The sequence below is a fragment of the Protopterus annectens genome, chromosome 3.part0 (genome assembly GCF_019279795.1).
Source record: "Protopterus annectens isolate FY-2018-M chromosome 3.part0, PAN1.0, whole genome shotgun sequence".
NCBI classification, from domain to species: domain Eukaryota; kingdom Metazoa; phylum Chordata; order Ceratodontiformes; family Protopteridae; genus Protopterus; species Protopterus annectens.
The window spans coordinates 1,292,635,849-1,292,659,403 of NC_056731.1; positions in this window are offsets into that span (position 1 = coordinate 1,292,635,849).

A 23,555-nucleotide genomic window follows, 5' to 3' on the forward strand; every position below is an offset into this window, starting at 1 on the left:
ACCAACAAATCTATCACTGTTGAGATGTACCATTTTATGCATGCAGAAGTTGCTAAGATGCCTGTTCTTTTCATTAAATTACTAAAGTACATTCTCAACAAACTTCCTTACCTTTTAGCCCAATAGTTTCTACTTCCATCAGTGCTTCAAAAGGGATTTCCATTTTTTTTTATTCCCTTTTTAACCCTCTAGTCTAAAAGTTGGGCAGTTATGTTAGGGATTCGGGATACATTCTGACTTCCTTAAAGAATTTTAATGTTGACAAGAATAAATATATTTGTTCACACTTGATGCCAAGGCATTGTATACAAGCATTACCATTGAGAAAGTTTTGGATCATTTTTGTCTTTGATGACAGATTTTTCCAACTCAATGGAGATAATGTTAGAAAACATTTTTTTTCTATTTAATGAAAAATATGATCAACAACTAAGAAGAATGGCAATGGGTGCAACAGTGGCAGCATCATTTTCCAATTTAGTTATGGAATGGTGGGAGACCCAGATTCTTTCTAATATGGATTTCTATAAATAGGTGCCCCATTAACTTAAACAGGGATGAATGGTAGTTACTGATAGATATTTCCAACAACAAGATGGTTCGAGTAATGAAGCCAGACAAGGGAGGGGGCTTTGTAGTTATCAGTACAAATGATTATATTAGCAAAATAATTTCAATACTGTATACTGATGCACATGAATAGATCTTGAACAACAAGATGAATATTACATTACAGAAGACTGATTTCATTTTGGAAGATTTGATAATAAACGAACAGATCACTCTATGGAATACGACTTTATGAACGTGTTGTATCCCAGGACTCCCACCATTTTTGGGATTCAGATGATCCGCAAAGTCTATTTGATCCTCCATTGAGGCCAATTGTGGATGCTAAGGATTCAAAAACATTTTTACTGCAAAATGTATTGACCAACAGACAAAGGGGGCTCTAGATAGATACCATTATCTACTAAAGGACTCCTGGGATTTTTTAGCCAATGTTACTAACAGTCTATATTATGAAGCTTAATAAAGGCTGTCTTTGAAAATAATTTCATCAGTTTTGAAAGTCAATTATTTAGACAGAAAAATGGAGTGGCGCATTGTTTTTTGCCTACATGGTAATGGCATATTGGGAGACCAATATGTTTTTTACATCTGAATTTTGAAATTCATGGTCTCTTTATAGACTTTTTTAGATGACATCATAATCTTTTAGAGGGACTCTAGAGATAGACTACACCAGTTTTGTTATTTTATTAAAAGTTCCACCAACTTTTTGAGATTCACCATGGAAGTAAATTTTGACTATGCCAATTTCTTGGATGTCTCCATTAAGAAAAATAAAGTGGCACAAAAACTCAAATCAACACTTTATAAAAAACCCACTTATTCCAATTCCCTTTTACATTTTGACAGCTGGCACCCCCTTCATCAAAATAAGACATTAGTTAAGGGCCAATGTGTAGGAGTGGCCTGAATGGTCAGTGATGACACATGCTTTAAGAAAGAGTACAGGAAACTGTAGGGAATGCTTTCTAGAAGGGGGTATCCCAGTGACTTTCTCTCCCAGATTTTTTTGGAAGTTGACAGAAAGAGAATGGGGTGGTTATTTGCCCCTACTTGGGAGACACAATAATCAGGCTGGGGGAGGGATAGTTGGTCACTAGGAGGAAACCAACTACAGCAAAGCCCTTATACTTCCATATAGTACACATTTTGAGGGTACACAAGACATTATATCTAAGAATTGGGCCATATTAGGTGTGAAACAAGACTACATTGAAAAAGTGGGAGAAAAACTGATTACTGTCTATCAGAAAGATATGTGTTTTAAATATATGATGAAAATAACTTTCAATGACGGAATAGAGGGAAAAGTGATTAAATGTGTCCACTGTTCCCAATATAGGAATATTTTAGAAGGGTCTGAGGTTTACATTGATGGATTTGTAATAAAATTGAAAAGAAAATATTATTGTGACAACAAAAGGGTGATTTATGTGGCAAAATGCCAACAATGTAAAGAATTTTATATTGGCAGAACCTTTAGGCAATTTAGGAACAGAATTTATCAACATATATATGATATTGGCAAAAAAGACAAACACAATGCCTATAAGCACATAAAAAGTTTTCCATCACATTATTTTAAATGTGTTGTCATTGACAGTGTTAATATGCGACCAAGGGCAGACCATTGGACTTATACCTTGAGTACAAAGAACTAAAATGGCAGTTAAGATGCAATGCAGGGAATACCCCTTGTCTAAATGATTTTATTTCTGTAGCAAGTTATTTGAAACTAAAATCAGTGTTTGCCATTTAAACTATTTTAAAAAATACATATTTTGGGGATTGAATTCATTATTTTTCAATGTTTTTAATTGTTAAAAGTTTTTATTTCAAATGAAAGAGAGGCTGTTTGTGAATATCAGGTATCATTTAAGGAAGAGGGCTTTAAAAGTTAATCGGTTTTAATCAAAGTATTAGATTAGTTTTATATTGTTATAAAAGCTGGCACTTTTTTCTTTTTTGTTATTCTGAAGAAGTCTATCATTTGATGAATGAAAGCGCTAAATGTTTGAATAAGCATGTGTTAAAGTCCACTGCGGGTGCTTTCCTTTGTGATTTCTATAAATAACATATATGTTTTTATAAAAGATTTGTTGATGAACTATTTTTTGTCACTGATGGATCTAGAGAGGACATTATTAGATTTGTATTTGAATTTAATTTTAGTACTGACTTTTTATCTTTCACAGTGGGACATGTTGGTCAAAATATACCATATTTGGATGTTTTAGTCAGTTGTGACATTGTCAAAAGAAAGTTCTCTAGAAGGATTTTCAGAAATGCATGTTTCTTCAACAATTATTTACATTATAAAAGTGCTCATCCAAATTTCATTAAAAATAATATATAGCATGGACAATTGATTTTTTTAGACGGAATCAATGAATTAATTGAATTGTTTTACATTAGAGGCTATAAGCAATCTATATTGGAATCTCATGCAGAAGAAATGATTTTTCCCCCCTATCCTGATGGCAGTTTGGTTAACAAAATGAATAATACAATTGATACTAATTTGATTCTCGGCGGAAGCGCCTTCTGTGGGGAGTCTGCATGTCCTCCCCGTGGTTGAGTGGCATTCAAAAGACATGTGTAGAATGGGCATGCCTTCACTGAAGGTTGGGCGTCGAGCTGGCACCCATAAAAAAATCTACTGCCAATCATTAGCGGACTGGAGTTCCGTTGTGGAGATTCCTAACTGGGAAAAGCCGAAAGAAGAACTAACAAGAAATAGCTTTGTGTTATGGATGACAGTAGACAATGTGGGTATAAAAAAATTAATTTCTGATAACTGGAAAATTCTTAGAGGTCACCTTGATCTGCATACAGTCATCAATTCTGGTCCACATTTTATTTATAAAAAAAATTTAAATCCTTTAAACAGTATTGGGAGTTTGGAAATATTAAGGTGTGTGCCATATACACATGGAAACTTAAATGAATGTACAAATGTGTTTTTTACGGTGTGTGTAGCTTCTTCAAGGAAGGACCTAACATTTGTTTGTCATATCTGGATAGGTCCATTATAATTAGGAAACATTTTAATTGTAATTCCACATGAATAGTGTATATGGCTGTGTGTTCATCCTGTAAAGCTTTCTATGTAGGTATGACCACCTGTAAACTTTCAAAGAGAATTAAGGTTCATTTGTATTCTATCAAAACAAAAATGAAAACAATACTTTCTTTAAACATTCTCAAGTGTGTAGTTCTTTTAAAGTTTTACTTTACAGTTTTAGAATTTTTTACTTTACATTACAGAGGTGGGAATCACTAAAATATCAGTGAAAACAGAAAGTTGGTGGCAAATTAATTTGCAGGCTAACAAATTTCCTCGATCAAATAACACCATTAAAGTTAAATATTTTTTTAAAAGATAAGAATTATGTTAGATTGTATCATTATATATATTTTTTAAATTATTTTCTTTTTAATTTGTGTTAATTTATTCTGATGAAGTCCTGTTTTGGATGAAAGCACTTAGCATTACTTTGTGTCTTGGTTTAATCTTTCAAGTTTGGTTCTTCCTCTATCAGCTACATCCTTGTTTTATGATATTTTGTTTGCTCATGTAGCCCTCCTTAATTCTCTGTATGGCAAAGCAGATTTCATAAACATTAGGTAGTCACTTGCCCAGAATAAGTTAGAAAAGGAAAATAATAAGTTGTCTACATTCCTTATTAACAATATTTTGATTCTTTTTCTCATAAATAATGTAAAATTCCAATAATCTACTTGTGACTCATTAATATGAAAAGTAAACTGATTCAAAATATAATCTGAAACCCCTTAAGCTATGGTTGGATTCCTCCTTTCATCTGAAAAGTAAACCATCTATTAGATAAAAAGTTGTAACTACATGGTTTAAAAATGTGAAAATAAATACAGTGGAAATCAATATAACATTTAAAAGATTGGCAAAAGATGATGAAAGAGTACCCTTAATTTTCTAAAATAAACCATCAGAAGGAAAAAAATGGTTATAGCCAAATGTGCCTCCAGGTGTTTCTGCAGTTACCTGCTACTGTGCCTCTATGCATCAAATATTGCTTGTTTATGTTTGCATCAATAATTTCAAAATTATTCTACATACAAAATATCAACATATTTTATCTTGAATCATATATGATGGCAAACACAATTGTATTGATATTTGACCTCTGTCAAGGAGTATTTGCTAGAACTTTAAGGTGATAACTTCATTTTTAAATGCTCTAGCCACACCCCTGGTAGTTAAAGGTACACACTCTAAACAGCTGTACTGGAGGAAATGAATTAGAGAAAAATGTGTTAAGCCAAAAACCACATTATTTAATGATGATTCACCCTGAAAAATTGTATAATGCCTCAATTCCTTTAGGGTCCTGAATGCTTGTTTATGAACTGATTATATCAGCTATAACCAGGAACATGCCATGCTATCAAACAAGGTCAGATATTTTTCCAACAGCATGCTTGAATCTTGAAGGCTATTGTTTATTCAACAACAAAAAAAAAATATGAAAAGTTTTTTTAATCTTACTAAGAAAACAAGGTGTGTTATTTGTTAACCAAAAAGCATGAATTAAGATTTATGAAGGCTGACAAAGGCAGTAAATTGTTATTATATACCAGACGGAATACATTGCTGCAATGGAGAAAATGTTAGACAGCACATGTAAATGCATTTTAGTATCCTTGTTGTACATTAATTCTACTTTTAAATTTATAGACAATATGTTGTTACATTTACTTGCCAACAAATTTGTCTCTGTTGAGATGTATCATTTTATGAATGTAGAGGTTCCTGAGATGGTTGTTATTTTCAGTAAATTACTAAATTACATTCTCAGCAATTTCTCTTACCTTATAGACCAATAGTTTCTGCTTCCATCAGTGCTACAGAATGGATTTCCATTTTTTTTGGATTCCCTTTTAACCCCCTGGTATACAAGTTGGACAATCATGGTACTTTCTGAATCCCTTAAGGAATTTTAATGTCGGCAACAATAAATATAATTTGTTCACACTTGATGTTAAGTCATTGTATACAAGCATTCCCACTGACAAAGTTTTGGAATACCATAGATCATTTTAGTCTTTGATGACAGATTTTTCAAACTTTAGTATTAATACGAGATGCTTATTAATGGTGGTAATGTTAGAAAACATTTTTTTTCTATTTAATGAAAAATATTATCAACTATTAAGAGGAGTTGCAACGGATGCAACAGTGGCACCCTAATTTGTCAATTTTGTTAACAGATGGTGGGAGACCCAAATTCTATCGAATATGGATTTTTATAAATAATATATACATTTTTACAAAAGATTTGCTTATCAACTACGTTTTTGTCACTGATGGATCTAGGGAAGAAATAATTAGGTTTGTAGCTAAAGTTAATGTTAGTACTGGCTTTTTATCTTTCACAGTGGGAAATGTTAGTCAAAATATACCATATTCAGTTGTTTTAGTCACTTGTGACATTGTCAAAAGCAACTTTTCTAAAGTAGGATTTTCAGAAAAGCATGTTTCTCCAACAATTATTTACTTTATAAAAGTTCTCATCCCAGTTTCATTAAAATAATATACCATGTGGGCAAATTATGTTTTAGATGGAATTAATGAATTAACTGAATTGTTTTGCATCAGACCCTATAAGCAATCTATGTTGGAATCTATTGCAGAAGAAATAATACACAACAGAAATGATCTTTCCCCCTATCCTGATGGCAGGGGTGGTTAACAAAACTAATAATACAGTTAATACTAATTGCAAAAAATAACTTTGTGTTACAGATGATGGTGGACAATGTGGATATAAAAAATGTCATTTCTGATAACTGGAAAATTCTTAGAGGCCACAGTGATTTGCTTACATTCATCCATTCTGGTCTAAGTTTTGTTTTTTAAAGATATAAAGCCTTTAAACAATATTTGGAGTTTGGAAATACTAAGGTGCTTGCCATACACACAAGCAAACCTAAACAAATGTACAAATATGTTTTTTGCAGTGCATGTAACTTCTTCATGGAAGGACCTAACATTTAATTGTCACATCTCAATAGGTTCATTATGATTATGGAACATTTTATTTATAATTCAATAGGAATAGTGTATATTGCTGTGTGCGTATCATGTGACATTTTCTATGTGGGTATGACCAGCTGTAAACATTCAAAGAGATATAAGACTCATTTGCATTCTATCAAAAGATGAAAGTAATGCGTTCTTTAAACAATCTTAAGTGGGTAGTTCTTTTAAAAAGTTTTGCTTTACACTTTTTGAATGTCTTGCTTTAGGTTACAGAGGTGATGGTTACAAAAATACCCTTAAAAAACAGAAACTGGGTGGTAGGCTAACAAACTTTCTTGGTTAAATGACACCATTAATACTAAATATTTTTTTAAAAATAAGAATTATGTTTATAGATTTTATTATTCTATGTTTTTTTAATAATTATTTTTTTAATTAATTAATTAATGAGTTTATTATGTAATTGTTAGTGGTATTCAATTGGCTGGCTGAGGTTTAAATAATGTGTACATTTGTGTTAATTTATAATGCTGATGTCCTGTTTTGGACTAAAGCACTCAACATTAAAAGTTTGTTTAACGTTTCAAGTTTGATTCTTACTTTATTGGCTACATCCTTGTTGGGTGATATTTTGTTTGCTCATGTAGCCATAATTGATTATCTGTTTGGCAAAGGAGATTTCATAAACATTAGGCCATCACTTGTCTAGAATAAGATAGAAAGAGAAAGTAGAAAGAGAACGTAATTAATTGTCTACATTCTTTACTAACAAAATTTTGATTAATTTTCTCATAAATAATGTAAAATTCCAATAGACTCATTTATATGAAAAGTAAGCTTAATGTCTAATTGATTCAAAATGTAATCTGAAGTCCCTTAAACTATGGTTGGATTCCTCCAGTCATATGAAAAATGTACCTTCTATAATATAAAAAGTTGGGACTACATGGTTTAATAATGTGAAATTAAATTTAATGAAAATCAATATAACATTTAAAAGACTGGCAAAAGATGATGAAAAAGTATGCTTAAATTGATGAAATAACTAACCATCAGAAGAAAAAAAATAGTTTAAAGAAAAATTATTAAGCCAAAAGCCATATTATTTAATGGTGATTCACACACACATATATATATATATATATATATATATATATATATATATATATATATATATATATATATATATATATATATATATATATATATATTTATATAATTCCTCAATTCCTTTAGAGTCCTGAATGCTTGTTTATGAACTGATTATATAAACTGTAATCAGTAACTTGTAATGCTATCAAATGATGTCAAATATTTTTCCAACAGCATGCTTGACTCTTAAAGATGATTGCTTACTTAACAAAAAAACCCTATGAATATTTTTTTAGTCTTACTAAGAAAGAAAGAAGTGCATCAATTGAATTAACAAAAAGTATGAATTAAGATTTATGAAGGTTGACAAGGACATTGGATTAGTTATTATGTGCTAGATGAAATATGTTGCTGCCATGGAGAAAATGTTAAACAATACATCTGAATACAAGTTAGTATCCTTATTGTGCAATCATTCTAGATTTAAATTATGGGTAATACATCGTTAGATTTACTTGCTAACAAATCTTTCACTGTTGAGATATCTCATTTTATGAATGTGGAAGTTACGATGGCTGTTGTTTTCAGTAAAAATTACTAAATTATGTTCTCAGCAATTTCCCTTACCTTTTAGACCAATAGTTTCTGCTTCCATCAGTGCTACAGAAGGGATTTCCATTCTTTTTTTTTTATTCCTTTTTTAACCCTCTGGTGTAAAAGTTGGTTGGTTATGTTAGGGATTCATGGGACTTTCTAAATTCCTTAAGGAATTTTAAAGTTGACAACAATAAATATATTTTGTTCACTCTTGATGTTAGGTTATTATATAACAGCATTCCCATTGACAAAGTTTTGGAATACCTTCAATCATTTTTGTCTTTGATGTCAGATTTTTCCAACTCTAGTATTAATCTTCTTCTTCTTTTGACGTTGTTGCTTATTAATGGAAGTAATGTTAGAAAACTTTTTTTTTCTATTTAATGAAAAATATAACTAACAACTAAGAGGAGATGCAATGGGTGCAACAGTGGCACCTTCATTTATCAGTTTAGTTATGGGATGGTAGGAGACCCAGATTCTATCTAACATGGATTTTTATAAATAACGTAAATTTTTGCAAAAAGATTTCTTGATGAACTATTTTTTGTCTGTGAGGAATCTAGGGAGGACATTATTAGGTTTGTAACTGAAGTTAATGTTAGTACTGACATTTTATCTTTCACAGTGGGATATGTTGGTCAAAATATACCATATTTGGATGTTTTGGTCACTTGAGACACTGTCAAAAGAAACTTCTCTAGTAGGATTTTCAGAAAAGCATGTTTTTCCAACAATTATTTACATTATAAAAGTACTCATCCCAATTTCAAATAATATATCACCTGGACAAATGATTTTTTAGATGGAATTAATGAATTAGTTGTCTTGTTTTGCATCAGAGGCTATACGCAATCTATATTGGAATCTATTGCAGAAGAAATAATATGCAAGAGAAATGATTTTCCCCCATCCTAATGGCAGGGTTGGTTAAAAAACTAATAATACAATTAATACTAATTATAAAAATAGCTTTGTGTTACGGATGATTGTGGACAATGTGGGCATAAAAATTTTATTTCTGATAATTAGAAAATTCTTAGAGGTCACCTTGATCTGCATACAGTCATCAATTCTGCACCAAGTTTTGTTTATAAAAAATCTAAGGTGCCTGCCATACACACATGGAAACCTAAAGGAATGTACAAGTGTGTTTTTGTGCTACATGCAGTTTCATTATGGAAGGACCTAACATTTGTTTGTCACATCTGGATAGGTCCATTATGGTCAGGGAACATTTTAATTGTAATTCAGTAGGAATAGTGCATATTGCTTTATGCTCATCATGTGAGACTTACTGTTTGGGTATGACCACTTATGAACGTATGAAGAGAATTAAGGATCATTTGTAGTCTATGAAAACAAAAATGAAAGTAATTCTTTCTTTAAACATTCTCAAGCCTTTAGTTCTTTTAAAAAGTTTTACTTTACAGTTTTAGAATGTGTGCTTTAGAGTACAGACGTAGCAATTACAAAAATACCCTTGAGAAGCAGAAACCTGGTGGCAAATTAAGTTGCAAGCTAACAAATTTCCTCGATAAAATGACACCATTAATGTTAAATGTTTCTTAAAAGATAAGAATTATGTTAGATTTTTTTATAAGATAAGCATTATGTTAGATTGCTCTATGTATTTTTTAATTATTTGCTTTTAAATTAATTAACGGGTTTGTTATGTAATTGTTAGTGGCATTCAATTGGCTGGCTGAGGTTTAAATAATGTGTACATTTATGTTAATTTATTCTGTTGAAGTCCTGTTTTGGACAAAAAGACTCAGCATTAAAAGTTTGTTTAACGTTTCAAGTTTGATTCTTACTTATTGGCTACATGCTTGTTGGGTGATATTTTGTTTGCTCATGTAGCCGTCATTGATTCTCTGTTTTACAAAGGAGATTTCATAAATATTAGGTGGTTACTTGTTCGCTCCTTGAGCGAAATAAACATAGTCTGAGGCAGGGGGACACGTTTAAATGCGGTAGGTGCTCCCAATGTCCCTTCATTATGGACACTGATAAGATAAAACTCAAAAAATTTGGATATCTAACTACTAATAAGAAAATGTACTGTTATAGTAAGGGAGTGGTTTATATTGCAGTATGTAAAATGTGTGAAAATTACTATGTGCGGAAAACAAAAAATGCACTTAGGCTTAGAGTCTATCAGCATTTATATGACATCAAGCAGATGAATTGTAATAATGCACTGTATAAACATATTTGTAGTCAGCCAAACCACTCCTTTAGATTTTTTATTTTAAAACAAGTTGACCTGGGTCTCCAGGGAAGACCTGTGGGTGATTACTTAGAATTTATTGAACTGAAAATGGCAAATCAAGTTAAATGCCTATCATCCCCCAGGACTGAATGATAGAATCTCTATTTCGTCTCTTTTGAGGCTGAAATCTATGTTTATGGCATGAATATTATGCAATGTAATGTTAACTTGTTTATACCATATACTATTCTCTTATAAGTGGTTTTATGCAGGGATTCTTGACTTTTTTAAATGGTATTATTTTATACATGCATATATATTTTGTAAATGCATATATTTTGCTTGTTTCTATGTCTTGATATGGGATTTATATTTCCCTGGTGAACTATCAGGAAGTGATGTAGAGATAGTTATTTGATTGGTCAGGAGAAGTATTTAAACTTGGTTAGCCAGCATTTTTTTATTCTGATGAAGTCATTTACCTGACAAAAGCGCTTAATCTTTTGATTGCTGGAAGTTTGTTTGTGAATTTTTTGTAACCAGAACGTTTTTATTGAACTTTTGGATTTCTGGAAGTTTGTTTGTGGTTTTTCTGTGAGTTATATGTAACCAGTACAGTTTTCCTGTTGTGAGTCATTTTTATAAAAAGTATTTTGGTTACACATTACGGAGTCGTCTGTGTGCAGTGCCTTACGTCTGTATTTTACGTGGTTACTTGTCTAGAATAAGACAGAAATAGAAAGAAATTAATTGCCTACATTCCTTACTAACTATTTTGATTCTTTTTCTCATAAATAATGTAAAATTCCAGTAATCTACTTTTGATTCATTTATATGAAAAATTAGCTTAATTTCAAATAGATTTGAAATGTATTCTGAAATCCCTTAAGCTATAGTTGAATTCCTCCTTTAATCTGAATAGTAAACCATCTATAAGATAAAAAGGTGGGACTAAGTGGATTAAAAATGTGAAACTACATATAATGAAAATCAATACAACATTTAAAATATTGGCAAATAATGATGAAAATGTACCCTTAAATTGCTGAAATACCTAACCAAAAAAAAAGGTTATAGCCAAGCTCCCCTCCAGTCATTTCTGCAGTTACCTCTTACCTACTAAACATCTAGGTGTCAAATATTGCTTGTTCATGTTTGCATTAATAATTCCCAAACAATGCTACATACCAGGTATCAGAATATTTTATCCTGAAGCACACATGATGACAAAAACAATTGTATTGATATTTGATCTCTGTCAATGAGTATTTGTCAGAACTGTAAGGTGATAACTACACTTTTTTTAAATGCCATAGCCGCACCCACTGGGAGTTAAAGTTACACACTCAAAACAGCTGTATTGGAGGGAAATAGTTAGAGAAAAATGCATTAAGCCAAATGACATATTATTTAATGGTGAGTCACCCAAACAAATTTGTATAATGACTCAATTCCTTTAGATTCCTGAATACTTGTTTATGAACTGATGATGTCAACTATAACCAGGAACATGTCATGCTATCAAATGAGGTCAGATATTTTTCCATCAGCATGCTTGAATCTCGAAGATTAATGTAGCAACTTTGTTTAACAAGAAAGTATTAAAAAAACACCATATATTCTCAAAGGAAACTCCACATTCACATCTAAAGAGTAGTAGTTTACCACTTTGAAGGATAACATTTTATGCACTTCAGACAATGCAAAGAAGAGAGCCTTATATCTTCTATGATCAAGTTTTTAATTACTGTGGGAATAAAAATAACCAGTTGCTGAAATATAGTCATTATTCACAGATTTCATTCTTGGCCATGCTGTAGCTTTCATTAGTGAAAATTATGTTAAACAGACCACTTCTTACACATTTGTACATACAGTCACAGTACTAATTCACTTATGAACAGGTTTGATTGCTATTTGTCTGTCACCTGCTAAGGGCTTTAATGCATTCCCTCCAATGGTGCTCTGCAAGATTGCACTGTACCTTCCAATGGGCAGAAACTAATCATATTATGTCCTCATATTTAAAACAAATGTTCATGTCTCTGGAACCATTGGGGTTACCAAAGAAATGGATATGGCAACCTATTCAGCAAAAACGATTTTATAGTAGTAGATTTCTTCAGGTTTTAGGTCTTAAACTGGATATCATAAGTTACAGTAAATACAGCAACTATTAAGTTTGTAATATTTTGTAAACAACTAGCAATATTTCAGCAGTCAAGTTACCACATGTGCTGTCAGTAGAATTTTGTTCACCCAATCAAAATCTTTTACAAGAGGCTAATTAGTTATTCCAGTTCTTCTGGGTTGTTGAGATATTTAGAAAAATATTACATTTATGACAATAAATAAATAAATACATATATGAACAACAACTACTATATCTTTACCAGTACTGTATAGAGGTCAAGTATCAATGCAGCTGTGTTTGCCATTGTGTAAGCTTTACGATGAAACATTTTAATATTTTATATGTAGCATGGTTTTGAATTAATGCAGATATTAACAATCAATAGTTGATGCCAAGGTACAGGTAGGATGTAACTGCAGAAACACCTGGAGACGTCACTCATCTGTAATGAGTTAAGGGCTTGATATTGATGTTAAAGCATACATGCTTTTCATTAATCTCTTGTAAAATTGACTTCTCTCAAAATGTAAACCACATGAAATGTAGAAAGTAGCCTTTAACAACAGGCCCAGATTTCTCTAAGTTCAGCTTATTTAAAAAATATTTGAAACATCCAAAATTCTATTATTACAAGTAAGTAATAAATAAATAAATAACTAAACAAATAAAAAGTACGTTATGCTTCAGTGGTGGAGTCCCTTTCTATCTCACATCTGAAAATCATTCTGAACATTACTATGAAAAAGTCATGTAATCATAATAATGTCATCAGTTCAATAATATTCAAATTGCTTAGTACACAGTTTAAACACAATTTTAACAGAGAAAAGATGGCATCATCCAAATCAATATCTACCCTGTTATAAATAATCAGTCCAAAGTATCTTATCAACATAATCTTTGAGTAAATTATGAAATTTGTCACATGGACAAACTATATTAATGATGACAGAAATAAAAAAATCCATGTTTACATTATCTGGTATTTATTTCTTGGCGGTGGTGTACTAATTTGCCACTGTATGGTTCCACTGTTGTTTTATGCACCACACACACACACACACACACACACACACACACACACACACACACACACACACACACATACACACACACACACACACACACACACAAACACACACACACACACACACACACACACACACACACACACACACACACACACACACACACACACTCACATACACAGACATTCCTGGTGATTGTTAATGTCATTCCCTGGGGTGCAATAAACTCCATGTAGGCTTCGTGCAGAGCCTACAGAGTTTGTTACCATGACTGTGCATGGCACATGGCAGCACACAATGCATATTAATTAGGTGTGGCATGCCTAAGCTATGTTTTGTGGCACTCAATAGTGTTGCTGGCAGCAAAATCTTTAAATGAATGTGGATAGCAATTCTGTATGAGGCAGAGCACTCACAGTGAGTGGATTTAAGTGGAATGTCACAATGATCACCACTGCTTTACTTATAGCTGTCATTCTGTTAGTAAAACACATCTGCAAAGAGGCCAACTTAATGAGAGGACAAATAACCAGTAATAGGGACATATCTGACATAGATGTCATATAAGAATGTATTAGTATGTAACATTCTCAACATCTTAGAGCAAGTAATATGAACAAAGCCATAAAATGGGGGGACAGATTGTTAATATTGCATTTCCAAATTTAGGAATTAGATTGAATATATATGTTGTATATTAGCATAAACTTTCTGAAGAGAATAAAGTTTGAAATTCAAATGTCAGTCATCTGTTTCTGACTGTACTCTGCAATGATACACCAATGATTTGCCAGGAAAAATGTTTTATGAGGAAAAGATCACAAATATGAGACAAAAACTGGACATTCTGCACAGATCAGGACTGTTGAGAGTTATGCAGTCAAATGCATTTAATATTGAGGCACAACAGTCCAGAGATCATCCCAGTGATATGGCAGAAAGCCATATATTTGGTAAGGAAAACATCTGGACATCTTGGGAATATCTGGACAGTTGAGAGGTATGAATGTGAAGTATATGGTCCAGAGTACAGGACAGAGCACCTACAGTCAGTATTATCATATCCCATTCCTTGCATTGTGTACTAATGCTGTATTAATGATCTGTAACAGGACATGGGATTGCCATGCAAAATGATCACTCAGAGGAAGTGTGAGCATTGAAAAGGGACACGCAGATGAATTGTAGGAATGAACACAGGGAAAGAGTGTAAGTGAAACTCCCTCATGTACAGCATAGGAGAGCATGTCAATGGAAGATGGCTTTAGCAACAACGATAAGCACATATCTATATGGTACAGTATGGACTATACATTGAAAATGTGTTGTCTGTGACTGTCACACAAGGTGACATAACAATGGGGAGGATGTGTGCATGAGATAAGCATCCTTACATAGATAATGCAGAGGACATCTATCAGAGATCTGATATATGGTTGGGGTAGGGTGCATATTGGGAAGGTGTACAAACAGATATACCTGAATATGACTGTACTCTCAGCAGAGATCTCCAGCAAGGTGGCCACAGGTAAAAGATCATGGAAAAGATTACAAAAACCAACTACAGTCATGAACAATATCAGAATAATACAACCACTAATCCCATGCCTGTGACATAACATATGTAATGCGAACTGATAAGAGATGAGCCTGTATACATACACAGTTGACAACTATTATAATGCATCCACACTCTATTATGGTAATAACACACAATGTCCTGGTACTGTAATATCTGCAGGAGGTGTTAGACAAAGACACTGCTGCACCAGTATGTGACAGTTTGGGCAATACAGGCTAGTTGCCTTGTGCACATGGCATATATTGATGGCAAAACCCACAATTTCATGAATTATATACATGCCATTAATGTTTATCAAACACCTATGTATGCAGTGTCTGCATAAGCTGAACAGGTAGCACACATGCAGCTGGTGTAATAACTTGATTGGTGTTCCACACCATCAGACAGGCAGTGTATATTCCACAAAAGAATACCTAGGTATGGCCAATAAGCTGTGTTACAGTCCTCTGTGACAAAGGTAGTAGACTTCAGTTACACATCACTGGAAGATGTGTAGGGAGGTACATGAAGAAGGGTGCATTGTACACAGTTATTGCTGAGGGAAAGGCTGGGAAGCATGAAGTTATTATGGCCTCTGACGTGCATGTCCTTCACATACCCAGTACTTGTGTTACATTTAAGGGAGTAGTCAGCACTGTGCCACATGCTGGTGGATGTGCCACTTATCCTCTACCCCAGGACATAGGTCACATACATACTGGCCTGATTATACTTGGGTGATGTGTCTGTTTCCTGTTTCAACAAATCCCTTTGTATCTCTTGTCAATGCAGGTGTTGTCATGACTGTGGCAGCAGTATCTGGTATGTGTTAATACTGTCTGTATTATACAAATAATATATTGGAGTCAATGACTGCCCACAAGCTGTAGTCCTTCAGGCAACTGTTTGGACACAGCAGTTGTATGTCACCTGTGATGTCCATCACTTAACTGATTGGCAGGAAAGGGCTTAGCAGATACCCCTGACGTATTGACCCGATCACTGGACCTGAGATATATGTCATGTCACACATTTCAACATAGTGAGATGCCATGTATGTCATACACTGGTCTACCCATTTGGTGATATAGCTGTTTATGGCCACATATGGCCACATGTGACAGTGTTGATTGAATAGTTCAATGTGGATTTATGTCAAATGCTTTGACATTTTAAAGTTCCACAAGACAATACTGTTGTCATCATGCATGCCCTCCATGGCTTCTTTGAGGACATCTATCAGATGTAAAAGACCTGATATAGCAGTAACAACTCATAACGATATGTTGTACACACCTGGAATATTATTAATGTACATATAGAAGAGCTCCACGATGACATGATAGTCTACCTCACAGTTGAGAGTCAGGATGTCTCTATAGATACATGCATCTGGTGCTATCCCCCCAACTCATTTGCATGCCTGTTGATGTACACCCTTGTAGGGGAACATTGGCCATGTGGAGGGTATGTTGAACTATTTATTCAACTGTATCAGGAAGGTGCATGTGTTGGGTCACCTCATAGGTGATCCTTGATGTTGTCACAGCACATTGATTAGGTTCATATGTTCATAGGTGTGTACTAGGCTAATGGCCCTGGGGCCTTTACAAGCCTAACCATAGGATTACCCTGGCATAGTGCCACCCGGCCTTAGTTCTCAGTGCTTCTGTAGAGCCACTGGAGTTATCCCAGGGCTGAATGTTCTGTTTCCCATCCACTCATCAAGATTTCTCTTGAAGAGGATCAGCAAGGTGCTCTACTTGACATGTATGGAAAGTCTATTCCATAGCATGGGCAATCTCTGTGTTATGAACCTGTCCCTCCAGCATGTTCTTTTAATTGTGATAATGAGGTTGAGTTCTCTGGAACGTGTGGTGTGGAGGGATTGGGATTTCTTTAGATGTAGCATTTATAACAGAGCTGGGTCAGACATGGCTTTGTAAGTCAAGCAGAAATCACCTCAAAGTAGGCAATATGAGACAGAGAATAGTTGGAGTTTTTTGAGTCTGTCCATATAGGACAAGTGTTTAAGACATAGGATCCTCTTTGTGAGGTACTTTTGTGGCCTCTCCAGTTGTTGCAGGTATCTAGTGAGGTACATGCCAAATGGAGCATTGTACTCGATGATTGGCCTAATGTGGTTAGAGTAGAGGGAGACAATGACCTCTTTTTTCCTGGATGCAAAACACTTAGTAATGAGATGTGCCACATAGAAGGATTTTCTGACCAAAGTGGCAATGTGGTGATCAAACGAGAGGTTGCTATCAACCTGTGTTCCCAGATCTCTTATAATGCCTTCTGTGTTCAGTGGACTACCATCGATGTGGTAATTCATGGGAACTGGGTTTTTCCCAAAGGGGATAATGACAAATTTTTTGGCATTCAGTTTAAGTCCATGGTTCTGATACCAGTCGTTGGTCTCAGTGAGGCCATTCTGTAGGATGTCAACATCACTTGGGGTGTTAATAATAGCTCCCAACTTGCAATCGTCTGTGAACTTTGTTAGCAAGAGTCCCTTCATGTCAGCCTTTACTTCAGAGAAATTGGTACCAAAAAGGAGAATACCCAGGACCGAATCCTGTGGGACTCCACTCATGACTAGCTAGCAGTCTGACTTGGAGTCAGCTACTTTCACACTGTGGGTTCTGTGAGCCAGTTTGCAACCCACCTAGTGATACAGGGGTTGATGCCTAGCGTAGTGAGTTTTTCTATGATTCCTGAGTGGGAAATGGTATCAAAAGCCTTGGCCAGATCAAGGTAGTCTGTATGAACCACCTTGACTTCATCCGCTGCTCTGGTGACTGACTCAAAGAAGTCCACCACGTTGAGTAGGCATGATCTACCTTTCACAAAATCAAACTGTGTGGGATCCAGAGTTTGGAGATTCCCTATATCCTTGTTTATTAGGTCCGTGATGATGTGTTCCACAGCTTTGCATATCAGACTTGTCAGGTTAATGAGGTGATAGTTCCCAAGGTCTGTAGTCACCTCTTCTTTATGGAGAGGGATGACTATAGCAGTATGCTATTTGGTAGAGACAAAGCCTGAGGTGAGGCTGTGATTGAACAGGGCACACAAGTGAGGTGCCAGTTCACTCTGTAGTTCATGTAGAACACAGCCAGGGATATTGTCAGGTCCCATAGAAGCTGTATTCTTGGCCTTGGCCATGTTGTTTTAACCTGTGCAGCAGTAATACTGGGTGCCTGGTAATCTACTTTGGGGGGAGGGGTAAAGTTGGCACTGAAACTGATGGCCAGTATACTGGAAATATCTGTTGGCTTGGTATAGGAGGTACCATTGTGCAGTAGCTCAGAGCAAATCTGAGTATTGCCGTGGAGATTCTTTACATAACTATAGAAGGCCTTCTGGTTGTCTTTACTATATGCTGCAATTCTGTTTTTATAGCTAGCTTTAGAGGATTTGATGAGGGATCTCAACTTTTTATTGAGGCTGCTAACAGAGTTTTCTTGGGACTTCACCTTATTCCACATCAGTTTCCTCCTTCTGTTGTAGAGTTTGTTTATGGCAGGGGCCACCAGATTGGATTCATTTTTTTGGAGGAGATTGTCTTGATTTTGTCTTGGTTCTATTGGGTATGGTGAGATCCATGCATTTGTGTACATGTTCATACAGTGCACTGGTGCATGATTCAGTGGTCATTCAACTATTCTCCATTTGCATGGGTGCCATGAAGTTAGCCACTTCTGTTTTTAGGATCCCAAAGTTAGCTTTGGAGAAGTTTTTTATGATGGTTACCTTTGCAGTGGGGGGTGGGAGGGATGTGGATTTCCAAGGTGATTAGTTTGAGTTCAGATCTAACCATGGAGGAGCTGACTATCAGTGTAGAGCAATAGTCGCCCATGTTAATAATGACCAGGCCAAGGATGTTGCTACCTTTAGTGGGGATAAGAATGAGCTTGTCCAGGGCATTGGAATGAATGAACTCCAGAAAATGTTGGTTAAGTGTATTGGTACATAAGTAGTTTTCCCAGTTAATGGAGGGGTAGTTGAAGTTACCTAGTAAGTGAGTGTTAGGGTGGACCCTAATATTCTCCAGGGTGCTTAAGAATGTGGAGTGTGAGTCTTGGGACATGGCTGGGGACTTATAGCAGGCTACAACCTGAATCGCTGTCTTACCCACTGTTAGCTGCACCTGAAGTATCTCTGATGCATTATGTTGGGCTACCAGTCTAGAGGAGTGCACATCCTTTATGAATATGGAAACACCACTGCCTTTGGAGCTTCAGTCCAAGTTCTGGGGCCAAAAGGTGTGGCATGAGTTATAGCCTGATAGTGCAGGGGTGCTTTCGGCTACCTTGAACCAGGTCTCTGTTACTGCACAAATGTCGATGTTCTCCATTTTAAGGAGTGGTTCGAGAGTGCATTTTGATATTTAGACTTCTAGCTTTGAGCAGAATGACCTTCAGATTGCATTTGTTTGTAGCTGTTATGGTGGTAGTTTGGTCTTTGGAACACCACCTAAAAAGGCACTATAGGGGTGGCAAGAGGCTTGGCCAGTATCCCGAAGCCCAGGAGTGAAAGATGCAGTCCATTTCTGGCAAAGCATTGAGGTCTGTCAGTCATGTCATCCCAGGGGGACAGATACTGGATCTCCTTAGAATGACACCAGAAACGTAGCCAATTGTTGAAATCAGTCATTTTCTGCTTGTACTGTGGTATAATTCTGGGTGATGGTAGGATGCTGCTCAGGGCTAGGGTCATACCCGCCTGGGCTACATAATCTGAGAGCTCCTCCATGTCTCTTTTCATGTAGTCCAGGGAGGTACGTGTCAGGTCATTCACACCTACATGTAGAATGACAGAGTCATATTTGTACTCTTTGCTGAGGGACCTGAGTGAGTGCATTATGTGGTGGATCCTGGCACCTGACAAGCAGCTGACTGTTCCTTTTTCCTTATTCAATCTAGTGAGTGGGACATCAGTGTGCCTCACTATCGATTCACCTATGACTAGTGTGTTGGGCATGCTGTTTTGCCTTAGGGTCTTTGGTTGAGTGCCACACTGTTTAAGAGAGTTATGTGTCTTGTGTTTAGTGTTGTGTTATGGTGGTCGAGTGCAATTCTGCCTTGGAGGTCTCTGCTGCGTGGGTAGATTTTTATTGAGAGCCTCTGTGAAGGTGGGTGTGTGGTTTGTGTTTTTATGTTAAGACAGTGCTGGTGTGTGTTCTAGAAGGCTATGTGTTCCATGTGGTGTGGTGCAAGTGTTGACCTTCTCCTTGGCTGGAGAATGCGTGGCTTTCAATTTGGATATATAAGTGCATCTCTCGCAAGTCTGTGTGTTGGGAGGTAAGAGTAGAGGATTATCGGTGTACATTAGGCAGTTGCTACATTGCCTCAGGATGCCCAAGTTCACCAGGTTAATAGGAGAAAGCACAGGGAACTGACCTTTAGACACGCCTGGAGGGGGTGTGCATTGACAATAAGTACTGGATCTGTTTCCTTGCAGAATGTTTAGTTCTGGTAGCACTTTTGTGTGCTACAATAATTGCTACAAGAAGTCTGGTAAAGCACTAGAGTAATAAGGTAGTATAAGTGCAGGAGGGGAGAGAACTACTAGATCTATGGGAAACATTGAAGAGCAGACTTTGGCACCACTCAAAAGCTTACAAATAGTCCTGGATACAGCAAATCGGTATCTGGACTAAACTAGTTACAGGAAAGGGGCAAAATAAGCACAAATGCAGGCTTTAAACCAGAAAGTTGAAAGAGTTGGAAAAAAATACCCAAACAGCCAATAAACCTCAAATTCTGGGCTATAAACCACTCCTCTTGTGGTAGATAGGCTACCTAGTGCTTACCACTCCCACTGATAAGCTAGAAGGCTTCCCTCCAACACAGAAAGGCTTGGGGGGCTTAGAAGCTTACAAACAGTCTTGGATACAGCAAATTTGTATCTGAACTAGACCAGTTACAGGTGAAGCTGGAAACAAGCTCAACTTAGGTATGGGCTCTATTCTCACTGCAGTCAACTGTGTGTGTGTGTGTGTGTGTGTGTGTGTGTGTGTGTGTGTGTGTGTGTGTGTGTGTGTGTGTGTGTGTGTGTGTGTGTCTGTGTGTGTGTGTGTGTGTGTGTGTGTGTGTGTGTGTGTGTGTGTGTGTGTGTGTGTGTGTGTGTGTGTGTGTGTGTGCGTGTGTGTGTGTGTGTGTGTGTGTGTGTGTGTGTGTGTGTGTGTGTGTGTGTGTGTGTGTGTGTGTGTGTGTGTGTGTGTGTGCGTGTGTGTGTGTGTGTGTGAGCTGTTGCTTGAGCAGGATGCTGTTATCTTCCCCTCCACAGACACTGATGATGTCATTGGCTAATAGTGTGTAGCTGTTAGTGTGTCTAATATTGTGTGTAATAGTCCATCAATGGTGATAACATAGTACAGGAGAAGGTAATACACAATACTGAATGGTGACAAAGGCACACTATTACACACACTATTAGCAAGATTCCTTGTGATAGGCCTGGATGAAGGTAAGATAGTGCCTATTGTGATCTGGCCTAAGGTTTTGACTCAATCACACATGCATGTATTAGTGAGAAAATCCCCAAGCCAGGGATTAAACCTTACGGGTCCTTATTATTTTAGTGAATGTTCAATGTTTCAAACGTCACTTTGTCAGTAACTAAATGTCCAAAAGGCCAAATCCCGAACAAATGGAACAACGATTTTGTTTCCTAGGGAAAAAATACTGGTCTGTTCTTGGGACTTTGCCATTTCCTCTACTATGGTACAATCTTGGGTTGGTATATTTAAGTAGTTGGGTGTGGGGGCAAAGCCCCCCCACTTTATTTTGTATATTTTTTTTTTGTGGACCAGCAATTGTTTCCCTAGGAAAAAAATTGCTGTTCCGTTTGATCAGGATTTGGAGTATTCAACATTTAGTTGTCGATGAAGCGACGTTCGTAATATTAAATGTTCGCTTAAACAATAGGGAAGCACACCTTACATCATTTGATGGGTAAACAGTTGGCTCACTGACAGAACACATCATGCGAAAGTTGCTGAATCAACCTGTGCCAGTACAGCTGTGACCACTGGGAAACACCAGGGAGCTGTGCTTGGCCCTTCCCTGTTTGAACTGTATTACTCGATAGTTCAGGGTAAAGTATATGGTCTTTGGCTTACCAAGTTTGCTTATTCTTGCATATTGTGTGCAATCATTGAGTCCTCCAATGGTGATAACATAGTACACTATTACAAATACAAGCAGAAATGTGTTTTTAATATTGTCCATCTGAAAAGTCGAGTTCCATGTTAATCATAGCATTGACAACAGTCCTGCTATGCAGAAACCCAGTGATGCTAGCACTGGGAAAATATTTAGATAGCAATTTGAACTTTGATCACCATGTGTCCACAATGCTATTAAAAGCCTATGTTGTGCACACCAAAAGTCATGCCATCGTACTGAAATCTTAGGACTGTATGACAGCACTGTATTCAAACTTCATTACAGCATAAATAGAGTATAATGATCTTTTTTACATGTACCTCATCAGATACATGTAGCAGCTGGAGAGACCACAAGGCTATCTTAGCAAAATAACACAGGGCCTACACACCATACCATGATGTATGTGGATAGATTAAAAGCCATATCACTGTAAACATTATAGTATAGGATGAGGTGACTTCTGTCTGGCCCCCCAGGCCAGTCTCTGATCCTGCCATGGTGTGAGTACTACATATCCAGAAATGTGATATAGCTGATAACATCAGCAGTGTCTGTTGAGAAGAAGATAACAGTCTCCCACATGCTGGTGTAAAATGCACTCTGTAATGTCAAGGAAAAGCTCTCACACCCATGCACAGTTAACTGCAGAGGGAACAGAACCCCTACCTATCTAAGTATATAGGCTAGGAACACAGTACTTTACACAAGTGGCACAGCTCAAGTTTGACTTGCAGTATGTCAGACAATACTTTTTAGCTGATGACATCATTAGTGTATGTTGAGGAGAAGATAACAGCATCCTGGTCAAGCAACAGCTCACACACACACAAACACACACACAGTTGACTGCAGTGAGAATAGAGCCCATACCTAAGTGCACAGACTACAGAACAATACTTTATACAAGCACCACAGCTCAAGTCTGAGTTGGAGTGCATTAGAAACAGCACTTTGTAGCTGATAACATCATCAGTGTCTGCTGAGGAGAAGATAACAGTGGCCCACATGCTGGTGTGAAATGCTCTCTGCAATGTTAAGCAACAGCTCACACACACACAAACCCAGTTGACTGCAGTGAGAACAGAACCCCACCTATCTACAGAACACAATACCAATACTTAATGCAAGCACCATGGCACACATGTAATT